At 43.9% G+C, this 10,797-nt stretch overlaps 1 pseudogene; it reads left to right on the top strand.

Moving 5' to 3' along the window:
- Positions 1-6,308: 6,308 nt before the first annotated feature.
- LOC120645739 lies at positions 6,309-10,662 on the top strand (annotated as a pseudogene).
- The last annotated feature ends 135 nt before the right edge of the window (positions 10,663-10,797 follow it).

A 10,797-nucleotide genomic window follows, 5' to 3' on the forward strand; every position in this document is an offset into this window, starting at 1 on the left:
ACGGCAAATAAAATACACTCGGCAAACAGCCATTTCGCCGTGTGCTGACCACAGGCACACGGCAAACAACCATTTTCGCCATGTGCTGAGGCCCCGGCACACGGCGAAGCCGAAACACGCGCATGGCACGTGCTCCCGCCGTCAGGCTCCGTCGCTCGGGCTGACGGATGTCAGCGTTTGTTGTGTGCCCAGAGACGCACACGGTGAACAGCACCCTTTGCCATGTGCCCCATCTCTCGCACACGGCAAAAAGCAACTTTTGCCGTGTGCCACCCTTGAGCACACGGCAAATTTAATTAAAATGTTTTAATTTTTTCTCCCAAAATTTTTCTACATTGTCCATATATTGTTTGGTACTAAATGTTTGAATATGAGATTTTTATAGAAATGTTAGTTCTATTTAACTAATTTATTTCATTTAGATGATTTTTTGGTATAAATCCATTTTTAATGAAAAGTGCATGAAATAATAGGAAAAAAATTGTAAAAATGATTTTCACGATATTGACTGTAGTGTGAAACCTTAACTAGTAGTTCAAACGAAATTTCAAAGTTTCTGGTAATGAAACATTACGACGATCGTGGTGGCAAATAGTGCTTAAATTCTATAAAATTAGAACAACATCAGAAAATTATGAGATTTGCCACAACTTCATGCTATCATACGTGGAATATATGGTAACAATTTGAGTAGGATACAAATATTTTATCACGATGATGCTAACAAATTGAGAGTTTTTCGAAGAAGTTTCAGATAGAAGAAGGGATGAGTTTAGATTTGTACGTGTCATGATAGAAAAAATTGAGTTTGACTTTTAAACTTTTTCTATAGACAATATGTGTTAATAATTGCTTCATGTTGAATTTTCATATTTTTCCGGGTCCATTTGGTATTTTTAATGTATTAATTGCAAGTAAACTATTTTAATTGACATAATTAAAATATAATCAACAATGACATGAAACAATGAAATTTGAGTTAGTCAAAAAATATTTATCACGTCATTGAGGCCGTATAAAAAATATGAGTATTTAGGTTTTGTTAATTTTTGAATATTTCATTATCAAACTAGTGGACATGAAATAATAGAAATTAACTTTGCCATGTATCTAGAGTCTATGTGTCCTGGATTTGACACACGGCCGTGTGTCTTGGATCTTGACACACGGCAAACTACGGCTCATGACTTAACTCCACCGACCCGCTCCGCCTCCGCGCGCCGAGCTTTCTCTCTCTCTCTCTGATCTTTCTCTCTCACTCTCTCTCACGCTCCCTCTCATCTCTCTCCGTGCTGCCCCGACACAGCGAGGCTCATGGCGAGCGCGGCGGCCAGAGGGCCATGAACCTCTAGAGGTCCCGACGCGGCGGCCACTGGCACGTGTGGCCGGCGGCTGGAGCGGCGGGCGCGGCGGTGCGTGCGGTGGCGGCGGGACGCGGCGGCGCGCGGCGGCCGGAGGGCCACGAGCCTCCTGGAGGGCCCGGCGGCCGACGACGCGTACGGCTGGGCGCGTGCGGGGCGCGGCAGCTGTAGCATATTTTTTTTATTTTTTTTAAATCTTTGCCGTGTGCCAGGATCCCTGGCACACGGTGAAGTTCAAATCATTGCTGTGTGCCAGGATCCATGGCACACGGTGAACTTCGAATCCGGCACCGTCTCCTCGTGCCGTTACCGTCCCCCGTGGCAGATCCCGCCGTCATGTGCTTTAGTTTGCCGTGTGCCGGCCCAAACACACGGCAAAGGTCTTTGCCATGTGTCCGATAAAAGGCACACGGTGAAGCCGGCTTTGCTGTCGTGGTTGGTCGCCGTCGAGGATTCGCCGTGGGCCGCGCACAGCGAACATGTATGCCGTGTGTTTTGGGGCCTTCGCCGTGTGCCTTGGGCACACGGCAAATGGCCAGAATCCAGTAGTGACGGTGGAGGACCTTGAGGCGGCACTTATCACGCCCAACGTGGCGGTCCCAGGACCTGAAGGTTGGGTATTCAAAAATTCATAAAGCAAAGCAAAATAGTTATTTTATACCTGTTATTACCATATTTATACATTTGGTTATACCTTTAACTACTATAGATTAGCAAAAATAATGGGTATTCAAAGAATACCCTTGCATAGCAAGTGTGCCCGCCCCTCAACGAGACCCTAGACGATGTGCACATGCCGCTGCTAAAGGTGAGCTCCTTGTCGATCAGTTTGTTTGAAGCTGTTAGCCATATTCCTCTATCTTCCTGTGCGCTCGTGCTGTTAGTGTAGTTTTCACTGTGCTGTTCTTGATGAAAGTTTGAATTCAAAGAATTGTATTGAATGATTAGTATCCTGAGTCAGCTGCCACCCAGAGCCCATATACCAACTCAATTATTGTGTTCCTGAATTCTCTAATGCAGAAGAAACCAAGAAATCACTTGGACCTACGCAACCGCTTGAATCGGGCGAAAAAGGATGGTTCAAAGTAGCAGACTGGGCAACTTTCAAACTGGTAGACGTTTCATTTTTCAACTCTGGCTCCTGCTAAGTTTTTTGGTGACTTGTTTGAAAGCGATCGGGTGCTCTAGCCTAAGAGGGGGAGGGGGTGAATTAGGCACTATTAAAATCCTAAACCTATGGCTCCAACTAGTTTGCACAAAACTTAAACTAGATCAAGCTATTTAGATGTGCAACTACGGTTCACCTTAGTGTGAAACCCTCATCACAAAAGAGTTTTGCAACCTATAGTCAATCCTAGCAAGATACTACACTAAGAAAGTAAAGGCACACAAGTTGCAATATGAAATGCGGAAGCTTAAAGGGAGGGTTGATAGAAAACGAACTCTCGACACGAGGATTTATCCCGTGGTTCGGATTGCCACAAAGGCGCCCCAACGTCCACGTTGTTGAAGCACTCACGAAGAGTATCGCTTCCCGGCAATCAAGTCTCTTCCGTGAACACAATCACGGTCACCTTGATCCCGATCTACACTAAGGGAGATTGCCCACGAAAGAGGGGTCTCCTTCCCTCGCACAAAGTCGTCGACGCCGCTCCACACCAAGCTGGAGGGTCGTTGACTTGCCGGCGAGCCACCAATTGCTCCAAGGGGCCGGCGCACTGTAATACAAGTGTGGTTCACTCTAGAACCAGCAACAAGGATCTCAACCTTGCTTGTTCACTCACTCAAGAGCTAATCTAGCACTCACACTTTACAAAGCTAGTGCTAAAACCTAAGGATATGATAAATGAGCTCTTGTATGGCTTGGAGGTGTTCTTGGGTGTGTGTATGACTTCTAGCAACTCCAGCAAACTTCAAATGGCCGGGGGATGCCATATATATAGCCCTCCAAGTCGTGGAGCCATTACTCCAATGGTCAGCAAAAATCTGCGTACCATCGGATGAACCGATGCCTTTGCATGGGATAGCGTCAGTTCATCCGGTCACTCTCAGACCCGAAATAGCCGTTGGCTTCTCTGACACAGTTGTTGCAGTTCCAGGGACCATCGGTTGAACCGATGCTTGGGGTGTCGGTTCAACCGGTCACACATAGCAACTGGACTAGCCGTTGGGCCTCCCTCTTCTGCTGACGTCAATGCATCGATGCTATGCTCTGACGCCTCGCCGGTTCAACCGGTGCTGAAGACTTGGCTCCTGCGCACTTGACATCGTCTCTGGAACATGGTACGTTGAATGCACCGATGCCTATCTTGAAGCCGTCGATTCAACCGGTGCTTCACTTGATCTTCACATGATCTCTAGAGGCGCACAGACTTGTGCCAATAGCCAGGCCGTCGGATCATCCAACAACCATCGGATGCACCGATGCCTATAGCATCGGTTCTTCCGGTGCTACTGATTTCAGTAGAACTCGTCCAATTCAGCATTTCTTTGAGTTCTTTCTTCGTGTTTTGCTTTGCATGGCCTTTTTACTTCATCCCTGGGATCTAGAAATGTTCACTTAACAATACCATTAGTCCCATTGATTGCGTTGTCATTCGATCACGAAAATCACTCGAAATGGCATAAATGGTGCCATATTCGTTACAATCTCCCCCTTTTTGGTGATTGATGACAACACAATCAAAGCAAGCATAATATTTGCAAAAATTGACAAATTTAATTGCTTGATATCAATTGAAACCAATTGAAACCACTTACACTTGCTTGGATGCTTACCATCATCTAATGATGGCTTGGCCTCCCCCTAAAACCATGATTCCCCCTTTGGTTCTCCCCCTTTTTCGCTACTTCTCCCTCATGACTTGATTCACTTGGCATGTCTCCTTCTTTGGAATATACTTTTCCTTTTTGGGAAAACATCTCTCCCCCTTTGTTGGAAAACATGCCTTGCTTTGATCCACATTTCTCCCCCTTTGGAATCAAATCACTTAAAAGGTCTTGCACCTAAAAGGTCTTGCAAAACAATATAGCTCAAGAGAAGATTAGTAGCCTAGGGAGTTAGTTCCATGACTCATGATCCAATGATATGATATCAATGAAGATACCAATTGAAAAATTCACTATGGTGGATCACAAAATCACGAAACTAGCATGACATGAGCTAAGCTCTCCATAAGTATGTGCACAAAATGATAATGTGAAAATCAAGTGCACATCTAGATGTTATAACTAGAGAGCTTAGATCATATCCTGCACAGAGGTAGCTCTAAAATAAATAGAATATGACAAGAATACCAATTGAATGAATTTAGAACCTTGCATACCTCCGTGGGTAATTTGTTTACCTTGCATGTATCAATTTGAAAGTGACTTGCAAATGATACCAAATGAAGTTGAATACCAATTGAAAGTCTTTGAGGTCAAAGATACTTAATACACCAAGGTTAAGCAAATGTATGAGCACATAGCATATGAACTTAGATATGAGCATTTAAGTTTAAAAGAGCATGGCTCAATATGCATGAAAGCACAATTTATCTAATCACTCTTATAGAGTTGTTTGTTCACATTGATCGTGAGAAACATTCTCTTAGAGTGTTAACTCCATCGTGAGACTACAAAAGATAAACTTGGAACCATGTTAGTCTCAAAATCACAAACCATAGGATGAACTCCCCCCTAAATGTGTGCATTTAGTGTTTGAATCACCAAGCAAATGTATGCACATTGATTTTGACACAATTAGGAAGTTTCCCTATAGCTTGTGTTCATGGTACACATATGAAATACATACCTCATGAGATGCATGTACCATGAAGGGTAACCTTGTGTAGCTTTCTACACACTTATCAAACCATGTAGATTGCTCATGGGTTAGAATCATGACACAAGCAACCCACCATATTTAGCACTAGGAGATGCAATGTATGCAAACAACCTAGCAAAAAAGCAATGGAGCTACATGATACTTGAATTGAAATCTAGCTACCATTACCTTATGGGGGACTTGGGTAACAAATGTCCAAGTTGTGAGTTTAGCTTCTTTGGCTTGAACCTTCACTTCAACTTGTAATCTAAGCATCCAAATCCCCCGAGGCCATTCTTGGGCTTCAAGTCTCCTTTGGAACCCACACCATTTGAGGCCCTTTCATATTGGTTATGACATTCTTGGACACCCAAATGGAGTGATTCCAACTCCTTTCTTGCTTCCCAACCTTGTGAGCAACCACCTTGCCATTGGTTTTCTTCTTGATTACATAGGAGGTGCTATTGCTTTTGTTCCTCCGGTTGGGCTTGGTGTAGATGAGAGAACTCTTAATTGTGAGCTTCTTTTTGTTCTTCTCATCCGGAAGCTTCTTCCTTAGTTGAGGACACTTGTTGGACTTGTGGCCTTCTTTGTGGCACTTTGAGCAAGTCACGGTGGACCCCTTCTCAAGCTTCTTCACCATGTCTTCACGGTTATCTTGAGAAGGTTGGACATTACTCTCTATGCCTTTGCCCTTCAATCTATACAAGTCCTTCATGAGTCTTTCCACTTCTTGATTGAGCTCATCATTTTCCTTGGCAATGAGATCATCACATGATTCTACAATAACATTCTCATAGCATTTCCCATTGCAAGGGTTAGAGCAAGAATCATCAATTAAATCAATGCAAGAAGTTGAAGCATCTTCCCTAGAGATAGGAATTGCACAAAGGATAGTTTGCTTCATTTCCAAAGAGTCATTAGTATCATTAATGCTCTCAAATTTTAATTTAAGCTCTTCATGCTCCTTGCTAAGCAAATTGAATTTGCACATCAAATCTTCAAAATTTGTAGCAAGAGAAGCATTTAGATCATTGAGAGCATTAAGGTTTTTAATTTCTTTTGATTGCTTCTTAATGACTTTTTGGTGCTCATGAACAAGGTCAAGAAGTTCATCAATTGAAGGAGAGTCGGAGTCATCATCACTTACATCGCTATCCATACCTTTGGCCATAAAGCAAGTGTTGGATGATGATCTCATGCGGGTGGTGAATTTCTTGTTTGATTCATCACTTGAACTTGCACTTGATTCTTCACCACCGCTTACCCATTCACCAAATACGTCATATGATTCATGCTTGGGCTACTTCTCCTTCTTTTGCTTGTTTTTCTTGAACTTGCTTACCTTCATGAGTTGATGGTGAGGCCCATCTTTGAGGAAGACCATATACCCCATTGAATTAATTTCTTCAAGCATTTGTTCATCTTATTTACTTGCTTGTAGAGGTTGGGGTTCATTTGCTCTTTTTCATCATTTGAGGAGCTTCTTGCATCCTCTTCTTCCACATCACTTGAGCTACCTTTGATGGCTATCTTCTTCAACTTCTTGAGGTGTTTGCATGCAAGTGCGCTATGTGTTGGTGAAGAAGATGGCGTTTTTGCCTTGATGTCATTGCGTAGCTCATGGGCGATCACCTTGTTGAGTACTTGATTTGATGTCATTGTGTTGAGCTCTTTCTTATATAGAATTGTGGTCACCAAATTATAGTCCGGCCTTCGGAGTGAGTGAAGGATCTTGCGAATGAGTTCCAAGTCTTCAATTTGCTTCACACCTAAGGAATTAATCTCATTCACAAGAGTGTTCAAGCGTGAGTACATTGATTCGGCATTCTCATCATCAAGTTGCTTAAAGCTATTAAGCTTATCAATAAGAACATGATATCTTTCGTTGGCAACATCCTCCGTGCCCTCATGATTCTCAATGATAGTCTTCCATAGCTCTTTAGCATTTGCACAAGAATAAACACGATTGAACACATTATCACTAAGAGAAGACAAGATTATGCATTTTGCGGTGACATCATATTGCTTCTCTTGTTGACCATTATTTTTTATGCCCTCACTCACAACTCTCCAAACGTTTAGTCCCGTCGCTTGGAGATGGGCTTGCATTAACACCTTCCATCGTTGGAAGCCCGTACCGTCGAACCGTGGAGCGGGTCTAAAAGGTTCCATCCTTTCCCCCTAAGAGCTAACTCATTAGGCGGTGAAGCCTACCGATCTAATGAGTCGGTAAATACAAATTTGCCAATGAAATTGGCTTTCTTTGTGAGAGAAGTGAGTCCCGGCTTTGATACCAATTGAAAGCGATCGGGTGCTCTAGCCTAAGAGGGGGAGGGGGTGAATTAGGCACTATTAAAATCCTAAACCTATGGCTCCAACTAGTTTGCATAAAACTTAAACTAGATCAAGCTATCTAGATGTGCAACTACGGTTCACCTTAGTGTGAAACCCTCATCCCAAAAGGGTTTTGCAGCCTATAGCCAATCCTAGCAAGATACTACACTAAGAAAGTAAAGGCACACAAGTTGCAATATGAAATGCGGAAGCTTAAAGGGAGGGTTGATAGAAAGCGAACTCTCGACACGAGGATTTATCCCGTGGTTCGGATTGCCACAAAGGCGCCCCTACGTCCACGTTGTTGAAGCACTCACGAAGAGTATCGCTTTCCGGCAATCAAGTCTCTTCCGTGAACACAATCACGGTCACATTGATCCCGATCTACACTAAGGGAGATTGCTCACGAAGGAGGGGTCTCCTTCCCCCGCACAAAGTCGTCGACGCCGCTCCACACCAAGCTGGAGGGTCGTTGACTTGCCGGCGAGCCACCAATTGCTCCAAGGGGCCGGCGCACCGTAATACAAGTGTGGTTCACTCTAGAACCAGCCACAAGGATCTCAACCTTGCTTGTTCACTCACTCAAGAGCTAATCTAGCACTCACACTTTTACAAAGCTAGTGCTAAAACCTAAGGATATGATAAATGAGCTTTTGCATGGCTTGGAGGTGTTCTTGGGTGTGTGTATGACTTCTAGCAACTCCAGCAAACTTCAAATGGCCGGGGGATGCCATATATATAGGCCTCCAAGTCGTGGAGCTGTTACTCCAACGGTCAGCAAAAATATGCGTACCATCGGATGAACCGATGCCTCTGCATGGGGTAGCGTCGGTTCATCCGGTCACTCTCAGACCCGAAACAGCCGTTGGCTTCTCTGACACAGTTGCAGCAGTTCCAGGGACCATCGGTTGAACCGATGCTTGGGGTGTCGGTTCAACCGGTCACACATAGCAACTGGACTAGCCATTGGGCCTCCCTCTTATGCTGACGTCAATGCACCGATGCTATGCTCCGACGCCTCGCCGGTTCAACCGGTGCTGAAGACTTGGCTCCTGCGCGCTTGACATCGTCTCTGAAACATGGTACGTTGAATGCACCGATGCCTATCTTGAAGCCGTCGGTTCAACCGGTGCTTCACTTGATCTTCACATGATATTCAGAGGCGCACAGACTTGTGCCAATAGCCAGGCCGTCGGATCATCCGACAACCATCGGATGCACCGATGCCTATAGCATCGGTTCTTCCGGTGCTACTGATTTCAGTAGAACTCGTCCAATTCAGCGTTTATTTGAGTTCTTTCTTCGTGTTTTGCTTTGCATGGCCTTTTTACTTCATCCATGAGATCTAGAAATGTTCACTTAACAATACCATTAGTCCCATTGATTGCATTGTCATTCGATCACCAAAATCACTCGAAATGGCATAAATAGTGCCATGTTCGTTACATTGTTACTATATTGATACCGGGAGCCCAAAGTGCCATGCCAATCCATGGTTTCTTGCAATATATTAGTCCCTTTTCCCTGCTTAATTATTTTTTAGCATGCATCAAACCCCAGGAAAGGCTGCAAGCACTATTTAGAATTGTGTTTCTGATCATTTCTAAATATTAGGATTACTCAGTGCAGCTTACTGCATAGGGTTACAGAACACGTTATGCAGGAGTTAATATCATATCACCAGGAGCCATGGGGGTGCTGGGGTGCTCCAGCCCCCTAGTGCCCAAAACGCCATGGAGCCCCCAGCCCCCTCTAAAATTTTGGAGGTCATTGATGAAGGAAGGAAGGAGGATCAAGGAAGAAGAAGGGTCACCAGCCCCCTGCCTTCCATTCCTGCCTTCGCCCCTGCATATCACCAAGACAAATGCTAGAGGTCTATTTTGTTTTACATAGTACAATACTTTTTTCCGAACAACGTCAGGGTACAGTATCGTATTCATTTCAAATTACATGGGCATGACCTGTCTCTCACTTTGTTCTCCACTCTGCTTCATTTGTTAAAACCAGGAGCAACAAATGGAATTGGAAAGGAAACAGCCCGAGTTCTAGCGCTGCGGGGAGCGAAAGTGATCATACCAGCAAGGACACTGGAGAGTGGCCAGAAGATGAAAGATTGCAGACCAGGTCCTGGGCTCCAACCTCCATGTCATGGAGATGTACCTGAGCTCCCTCAGCTCCGTCCGCAACTTCGTGCAGTCCTTCACCTCGTCACATGAGCACTTGAACATCCTCATGTATGTATGGTCCCCTATGAAAAGATCACATATTCAAAATTTAGCACCGCGGTTCTACTTCTGAACTCATCCCCATGGTAATCTGAATTCTGAAACATGTTTCCCTGAAGAAATAATGCAGGGATTGTGGCCTGCCCTTATGAGCTATCCGAGGATGGGATTGAGCTGCAGTTTGCAATGAATCATGTTGGTCAGTACCATACCAGTCAATTGTGTCAAAAAATCCCTGTCACATGTAGCATCCGGGGATTTGCTTTGCTGATATGACCTGAATTGCTGTTACTGTTAGTATTTGGTTCATAAGAATGTAAACTTCATCAGAAAATTAATGCTTGATTAATTAGGCACAAGCTTCTACTGAATTTGACCTTGTGAGCAGGCCATTTCTAACAAGTCTCCTACTTGACAAGATGAAATCAACTGCCAGAGAGACTGGTGTGCAAGGCAGGATCATAACTCTATCTTCTGTCGCGCATAAAAGATGTGATGGTGCATGCTTTGAGCTGAACAAGCTAAATGATAAGGCTAGGTTGGCAAGAAGTTAATGTTTAGTTCACATTGATCTTGTTTATAAGAGTTCAACGTAGCAAGAAGGTGATTTTTTTATACTATACGAAATTTATAGGTACAACCCATTAATTTCTTATTCACATTCCAAATTGGCCAATATTCTCCATGCAAATGAGCTGTCCAGGCGTTTTCAGGTATGCAATGTTTTGCCTTGCCGACATTCACTACATGCTCACAAACTTACACATGTTTGTTGCAATTTTAGGAAGAAGGATGCAATCTAACATTGAATTCCCGGCAGCCTGGAGTAATATTCACCAATAACATCCGTTACATCGTAGGAAACAGTAATAACTTTGCAAGCTCAAGCACACAAGAGATATCTGAAAAAACATTGTTGATTATAGTATAGATTTGAGCCTAAAGCTTCAGTGTGTTGTGCTGAAACTCAACAGCTCACAAATGGATGGGTAAGCTTTATAGTGGGACAGATGAAGAGATGTGCTGGAGAGAGGAAGAACATAAAAACTATGGAGTGAGTTGCTTG

This window comes from Panicum virgatum, chromosome 8K, assembly GCF_016808335.1.
Source record: "Panicum virgatum strain AP13 chromosome 8K, P.virgatum_v5, whole genome shotgun sequence".
In the NCBI taxonomy this organism is placed as follows: domain Eukaryota; kingdom Viridiplantae; phylum Streptophyta; class Magnoliopsida; order Poales; family Poaceae; genus Panicum; species Panicum virgatum.